An 8493-nucleotide genomic window follows, 5' to 3' on the forward strand; every position below is an offset into this window, starting at 1 on the left:
ACATTTGGATGTAACTGGAGTGATGTTGAGCGGCCATCTGCCCATTGATTAGCAGGACCCCACTGAGATCACTCTCCACCGGGATGTGACAGTGATGTATTCTGTCCACCCATAAAGCAGCATGATTTCTGTATGAAAGGACATACTGCTGATTGGACGGTAGCTTGGCTGACCCCTCCTACTGTTTGTGTGTCATTACATCCAAATGCATTATTGATCCAAAATAGGACCAACAGGTGCACATGATGCCTGCAGCAGCAGCAGCAGCAGCAGCACGCTGCAGGTTTCATCATGTATGTGCAGTGTAGTTTGGGCCTACAGGCGAATGGATGAGCTGAGTAAAACTTCCTCCGCCAACTTGGCTGACTTCCTGCTGGCTCCCTGCACACACAAATTGGATCAAATAAGAGCACATACTCTTCATATTACATGTGAAAAAACACGGCCTGGCCCAGGAAAATAAGGGCAGCCTGAGCAGCTGTATGAAATGCTCTCACATGTAGCCTCTCATACTTTTAAAATCAGCTGATCTTTGACCCATGTGGCACATGACCCATGATACAACACACTAAATCTGAGGTCAGGAGAGCATCTGGAGAAATGTTGAGAAAGCCTCACCTGACCTCACAAACACACCGGCGGCACGCTCGGCCCAGGATAATCTGCTGTGTGGCCAGAGCCAGAAGGGGAACAAAGTCAAGCCCAAGCAGCTCGGCTCGTCTATATACGTGCAGCTCCGGTTACACGAGAGGTGAGCTCACTTAACAGCATTTCTGCCCTGCTGCTCATCATCACAAAGACCAAACAGATCACCGACGGAGGGAGTGACCCGGAAAACGTGACTCGCTCATAAACACGGTGGAGTGTTCTAACCTGTAACACGATAACCTGCTGTGACTAATTGTAACCTCTGTTCTCCATCCATGTTGCTCAATTTCAGACGGACGCGATGGACGTGTTTCTGTCTTTTAATAGCGTAGAATGGAGAGCAGGGGGGGGGGGATCCTGATGATCAGCAGAAGGCTATTCTTACAGCTCCACTCACATGTAAACATCAGGTGACATCAGCCTCCTCTGAAAGATATTTTAAACAAGCAATAAAGCTGTTGGAGGCAGACATTAATGAGAAGATGACTGATCACATGGAGAGTAATTGAAATTGATTCATCATTTGAGAGTTGGAACTTAATCTCTGCAGTCCCCAGGAGTTATGAAACGGCGGCGAGGGATCTGCATTATCATGCGTCGCCGTGGGCAACCAACCCAACACAGGCCAACAGTGTGATCAATACGAGCAGAGACAGACCTGAGAGGACCTGACAGCTGATTTCCATTTCCCCACACAGGATTTCAAAAGCTGCGAGTGAGGACTGAGGAATTTGTTGGGAACACACGATTGGCTGGATAACACGCACAGCTGTTATCTAAGGTTGCATAATGTTGATGTTGCGTGCCAAAAAACTCGGAAGATTTGAGCGACAAATACACAGAAATGTACGTACAGCCAGCCGCCACATCTGGCTCATCTGGCACAGGCTGCACACTCTGACAGGAAGTGGATTATAGAGGGCTGCTTAGTTCGATGAGGACAAGCCCACTGAGAGTTTCTATAATCTGCACATCCACAGATCTAATAGAGATTGGGGCAGAGGAGCCAGCTGTTAGAGGCACATAGAAAAACAGGGACTCCAACAGCAATTAGCTGCACACAAAAAAAACATGTAACAACAGTGTTCGACTGCTGTGGATTGTTTTTTAGCCTCCATGTTGGAGTTGCTGTGTCCCTCTCAGTCCGAGCGTCCTGGCACAGCATCACACCGTGGCTAAAATAAACCATCTGAGAGCTCTCTGAGGCTTACAGTCCTGCTGTCGCTCACATATTAGGTGGGCAAGAGGAAACTCGACTTTTAAAGATAAGTCCTCTCCAGTTTGGCTGCAGCAGAAGTCTCTGAACTGAAATGAAAAGCGTGAAATATGCAGAGACGGGGGTTTCAAGACTTAGGTTTTTTTGTAGTAATGACGAAATTCCACCCAGAAAAACAGACTCAGGATGATCAGAAGCCTCCATCACCATCAGAAGCCTCCATCTCATTCTCTGTGAGAATATTCTCGTATTTTGTTAACAGCCATCTAGACAAGGAAACGAAAAAGAAGTCATGGATACACAATATTAATATATCAGGTGGCTAAAAAATGGATTGAACATTCATTGTTAAGTAGTTCTGCAGTTACTTTTCTTTCCTGTCTGTGGACAGGCTGGGTGAGATGCTGCAGGTAGTCGCTGCTTTCATCAATAATTTGCAAGTTTATCCAGCAGTGCTGAAAATGTGCGTCGAGTCAGACAGTCAGAGAGGAATCTGTGTGTGAGGCGAGTTCACGTCCTGCACGTTTTTCTGATTATCTTTCTCTTGTCCCTCAGTTTCTAATTAAATTTAGGTCCGTCTCCGAGTGCCACCTTCAGATACCAGAAAAAAAACAAAACCTGTTGGCTCACGGTTTGATAAGACAAACACACTCAGGGTTAGCTCCCCGGAGGCTGAGCGCGGAGCTCCGATTCGTGTCCCAGAGGCGCCAAAAACACATCTGATAGAGGCTGACAGGCTTCTGTGCAAGTGGTCTGAGGGAGAAATACATAAAAAAAACACAGAGCAGCAACAAGGTGAATCATAAATGTGACGAGGTTGTGTAAGGATAAGTAAATGATCAAATGGCAATATTCCCTTTTCCCCCAGCCTGTCTGCAAAGGCCACGCTGTAATTGGATGAGCAGATGAAGAAACGTTGACTCCCTGAAAGAAACGTGGACGGCAGCTTCAAAGACCAGCCGGCTAATTCAAACTCCGACACATTAAAACAAAGGCTGGTTTTATGCTTCTGACAGTTCTCTTTCCACCTGTCAAAATTAATGATGCTTGCCTGTCCTGCTTGTTCCAGCCCCATATGTAAGTAGTTTGGTCTTCAAAGGGAGCATGAATAAAGTCTGGCTGAGGCCTGCGCTGTGTTTCCAGCATCATTACTGCGGCTCACACATTAGACTAACAAACATCTCAGTCCAGGATCCTCGCTCCTCTCTCTGGGGGGAGGGGGGTGGTGGTGGAAGCAGCGGATTTATCTGGATTTAGAAAAGTGAAGTGTCATGCAGGAGTTAGTTTAACAAGTGACCAGCTCAGCACTGCTGCCGTCAGCTGTCAGCTTTTTAACTAACAAGACAGACAGCAGCTGATTCTAACTAAAGCTGAGCAGCAGCTTAAAAAGCAACAGGTGACACACACACACACACACACACACACACACACGTCAAAAATTCAGACAACAGGCTGCACACTGCATGATTATGGCAACAGTGTGTTTTTTTTGCTGTCATTTTAATGACACCCTCCAAATGACATTGTAATTACAGTTTAATTAGATTAAGGTCGAGACTCTGACTCACAAACCCTGAACTTCCTTCTGTTCTGCTCACAGATGTCCTGATCGTTCAGAATTCATTGTTCTATCAATGATGGTGAGCTGTCCCAGACCACATGCAGCAAAACAGACCTAAACCATGACACTACCACCGCCGTGCTTTAGAGGGGGGTTGAGGTTCTTCTCCTGGAATGGAGTGTTACATTCAGAATTGGTTCACATAACGTTTTCTTAGCAGCCACCTGGTTTGTCCAGGTCTTCCTGCAGCTCTGCCACGCACACCATGGCTGTGTATTGTACTCCTGATGGTGGATTCTTCCAGAGGGTTTTGGATGCACAGTTCTCTGTAAACGTCTGTTGTTGGACGAGCCCCATGGCACTACGGTCCTGTGAGAACCTGGGCCTGGTCAATCAAATGGATCAGTCCGGTCTCTGGCTTGCACAGATCCTTAAGTCATCCTCCATGTTGTCCAGCCACCTGTTCCGTGGTCTGCCCCTCTGTCGACGTCCTTCTGGTTTCTGGTGCCCGCACATCTGGCATTCGTTCCACATGACCTGCCCACCAGAGTCTTGACTTTTTCACTTCTGCGACTATAATGAAGAGAAGACCAAGTATATGTTGGTGACCCATAACCCAGTTGCAGGGAAAACACCTTTTGAAGTTTGAACAAGTCGATCGCTTCAAGTACTTCGGTTCCATGATAACTTCAAATAACGATATGCATCAGGAGGTACTTGCCAGAATCAGCACTGGGAATTGCAGGTATTACAACTCACTGCACCTGCTGAAATCAAAACTCCTGTCGAGGAGGACTAAACAGACCATCTGCCGGGTAGTCATAAGACCAGTGGCTACCTATGGCTGTGAAACATGGACTCTTACGCAGAGAAGCCAAGAAGTTCTAAACAGGTGGGAAAGGAAAATTCTACGTCGCATTTATGGCCCTGTCTGTGATTCTGGTGTCTGCGGTACACGGATGAATTCGGAACTCTGCAGCATATATACGCTGTTGTTGGACTAATCAACCTATAAACACCCACAGATCACCTCATGTTGTAACTCACCAATACACCAACACTGAAACTGGAAGGACTGACCCAGTAATTCCTCACGGTATCTCTGAAGAAGAAGTGGGTCACGGTCATTTTTAGCATCACAGATGTTCCCCTGACCTCTGACCTCACCGTGACTAGCTCCGACACTCTTGATCTTTACACCGAGCCCTAAATCACATGAACTCAGAAAAACCCACATCCCTGACCACCGGCAGGTTTAATGTGCGTGTGTGCGTTTGTGTAAGCGACCCTTTCACGCTGTCAGCTCCTCAACATGCCAACTGAGCAGAAGATGACTCTGTAACCACCACAAATGTCCGCAGTCATCACGCTGCACTTGTCGGCCTCCTTCCTCTCAGGCGCTCTTCCTGTTTGTGTAAGGACCGCACGCCTCCTCACTCTGGCATTATACACACAAAAGTCCACATTTGCACATGAATGGGCATCAAAACAGGTGAATTAGAGCTCCTGTGATGCTTTTAACATGTCCTCTTCCTTCTATCTCTTCTATCCATAAACTCAAGCTCCCCTCTTCTCTCTGTCTTTGTGCGATGAAAGGATAAAAGCGATCAGGATGAAGAGGAGAGTGGGGGGAAAATAATCTATTTCTGTCAGACCAGAGAGGGCAAACCTCAATGAGCAGAGCGTGCGTCACAGGTGTTTGTGTTCTGGTGATGCTTCCATGCAAGGACAGAATTTGTTTTGCTCTCATTCTCACCGATGCAGCGAGCATTTATTTCCTCAGCGGAACAAAAGAGGGAGAAACAGAAACAGGAAAGGGGTTGGGGAGGCGAGGGAGTGCGATAAATGAGAACATAAATCATCTGAATGAGGCACATTCGCAGAATTATGCTCCAAATTTTACCATCAGCAACTTAGCAGGGTCACTGGCTGTGGAGTCACTATACTGCAAGGTGAGGGTTTCCTGCCACAGGACGCTCCTCCATCCAGAACCCACACTCCAAATTACACTCTTATAAAGACATTGATTCAGGCGTCTGTGGAGACAATCTGACAACACGTACAAGTCATCAGTGTTTTCAGTGAGTTCCGCTCATGGTGTACCTCTTCGGTTCAGTGTTGCTGCCCCCATTAAGATGTTTCAGGCCACAACAGGCCGCTGTTTTTGGGCAGGAAGCTCTAAACATAGTGCTAATGAAGCCAATATTTACAGGAGGAAACCAAACGGACCAAAACCATTTCAATTTAACTTCGAGGTCAGGAGGTCGCAACGTTCTGATACTGCTGTAACTCTCCTATGTAGTGTCAACTCTTTGTGCTCCCAGTCCTTCCTGCCTCTCACCACTACTAACTATCAATTAAATGCAAAAACCACTGGAACACCAGGACAGCACAAAGCAGATGAACACTCCACTCCATATTTAATCCTAGAGGAGGATGTTCCAAGACAGAACCTCGAGTTACCAAACGTAACGTCAGAAGAAAAACAAATATAGAGGACAATGTCAGCTGGTGGGTCTGGAGAGAAGATGTTAAAGTACGCTGCATGTGTTGTAGGCCTGCTGAGAGATATCATCCCTCTGGGTCTGCCTCAGGGCCTCGTCCTGATCAGAACACCTCACCAGAGAGGTGCTCGGGTGGCATCCTAACCACTTCAACTGGCTCCTCTCAACAGGGAGGAGCAGCGGCTCTACACCAAGCTCCCTTATTGGACAATTTTACCTGTTTCCACCAACAAAAGCCAGATTTTAGTGGGTCTGAGTGGAGGGAAAAATGGACCAGATATAAACAATGCTTAGCATACAAACAATATTTCTATATCAACATATTGAATTTATAAGAAATTAATTGTGATGTCTTACTTCATGGTTGGAGCTGTAGATGTGTGTAGGCTGGAAAAACAGAGATAAAATATTTCAGTTAAATAAAGAGCAGAATGCAGCAGCCGGTGTGTGTCTGTGTGTGTGTACATCTGTGTGTTTGTGGAAGGGTAATTCAGTCAACCATATCTGACCCTTAGCAACTGTCCCCACCAGAGACAAGTCCCCTCCCTGTCAGCCAGTGTAATCCTCAGCCGGTGGGGAGAGTCGGATACCAGCGCTCACCCCGGCGTCACAACTTTGTGACCTTTTTGATTGACCTCATGGGGATTTGGGATTAAAGTGGGGATATAATGTGTGCTGGGATGGTGTGTGTGTGTGTGTGGATGGTTTGGGTGTTAAAGTAATCCTGCTGGATTCTGTGTTTAAAACCTCGGCTGGATGCGCGCTGATCAAACAGAGACGGGCGGGCACACAGAGATGATCGCAGCTGTGTGGAAACATTAAGTCAGAAGTTATGTAAGACATACATGGACGTATACTCCATCCCACTATCTCTCACTTGCTCTCACACACACTCCTACATGTGCCGAGTATGCTGGACCCGAGGTGCTGAGAGAGGTTAATATATTATGACCGAGCAGCAGTACAACCTACACAAAAACCTCAAATAGACTCAGGACTCGGAGCAAGAGAACGCTCCAGGAATCAGAGCCGAGTGGACGCTACAAGCTTCAGGAAGATCAAATCATACACTGTTTATGATTAAAGGAGGTCTGGTTTAGGTCTCTATTCAAGAGTTTTTTTTAATTTGTACTCATTTGCATAATTTACCATCAAAAAGCACAGGATGACCTCATCTGATCAAAACAAAGATGGCCGCCAGCTGAGGAGTCTGTTTTCTATTCTATGGCCCTATGTAGTTTTCAAGCACTCAGCGAGGGTTAGCTCTGTAGCCTGAATGCTAATACAAGAGGTTCTCACTTGAGTCTTTCTCTCCCTGTAAATGTGTTCATGGGGGTGGAAGGTGGAGGGGGGGAAGGTGGAGGGCGGTGGGGGGGATACATACCACTTAGCCCTGCAGCCTAGTGACGCTCTGAGCCTCTTACACAAGTCCATTAGCACACGTACGGATTAGGTGTCGTCACACGGAGCGGCGGCCGTCATGGCTCCTGGAATGCGGACAGGGTTTCCTCATTTGAGGCGGCTCAAATTAGGAAAGGAAGAAGGAAGAGGGAAGGGAAGGTCAAAGATACGAGAGAGGCCCCGGCTACACATCACACACACACAGCTGACCCCAGCTTTTCAATCTTATCTGTGCTTCTGTGATGTTAATAAACTTAGCAAAGAACAGCGATCCGTCCCAGCTGATAGCATCTTGATCGCAGTTTTTGTCCCGCAGCTCTTCACAGTGCCTGGTGTCTGCTTCTGTATTCAGCTGCAGTTCCTCTGTCTCTGTCTTTGTCCAAGGTGAAGCGTGACGTGATGGGATTTTCTGTCTGTCTGTGTGGGGTTCGTTTCCTTCCTCCGAGCAGCGTGGACTGTACACCAGCCGAGTGGAATTCAGCCCTGCATCCGATGATGAAGTAAAAATCCATGCTGCACTTTCCACTCTGCCATCTCTGCTGATTTACCGCCTTCACCTTTGGGTGCTACAGTCCCTCCGTCATCAGCTGAAAAGCCAGTTTAAGAAATACCTCACGTCGCCTTCTCCTCTCAGAAAAAAATGACTTCCTCAAACTTCAGTCTCCGTCGTCTTTCTCTTCTTTTATATAAAAAGCTGCGACCTTTGACCTCCTGACACGACATCAGACAGTTACAAGGAGGTACCATGTGACTCTAAGCTGGCTGTTAGGTTCATAAAAACAACAGAGATGAGTCAAGATGAGACAAGGAGAGCAGTGCAGAGCTGCCTGGTACCAGGCCTGCAGCTTCTATAGTCAGAGCAAAGAAGGGGAAGCTACATTCACCTAGGAGGAAACACAGCCATTATGGACTGTTTACAGATTAAAACCAAGCGGCAGCCTTCGGGGCTCAGACTTGAAGCCCATGCGGAAGTGTCAAAACTTGTAATTCACGCCGCAACCACTGGGGGCTGGCTCCAAAAGCGAGTAATTTCCCATAGACTCCCATGTTAAAATGGCCGACTTCACAGCAGAAAAAAACATGTTTACAGACTGGTACAAAAAACCACTCTGGTCTCAGATGATAGGTTCTCTTCTAGTGTCAATTGTAGGGGGGGTGAATTT

At 47.0% G+C, this 8493-nt stretch overlaps 1 long non-coding RNA gene across 3 annotated transcripts; it reads left to right on the plus strand.

The window, feature by feature from the left end:
* Nucleotides 1–787: 787 nt before the first annotated feature.
* LOC114437696 (uncharacterized) lies at nucleotides 788–6373 on the plus strand. Of its 3 annotated transcripts, XR_003670926.1 has the most exons (3): nucleotides 1245–2182; nucleotides 2420–2941; nucleotides 3465–6373. It is a non-coding gene; the product is annotated as an uncharacterized LOC114437696 (long non-coding RNA). The 3 variants fall into 3 exon arrangements; XR_003670927.1 differs by having other exon boundaries at nucleotides 788–2097; nucleotides 2420–6373; XR_003670925.1 differs by having other exon boundaries at nucleotides 2420–6373.
* Nucleotides 6374–8493: the final 2120 nt, after the last annotated feature.

Source organism: Parambassis ranga, chromosome 6 (assembly GCF_900634625.1).
Source record: "Parambassis ranga chromosome 6, fParRan2.1, whole genome shotgun sequence".
NCBI lineage: Eukaryota > Metazoa > Chordata > Actinopteri > Ambassidae > Parambassis > Parambassis ranga.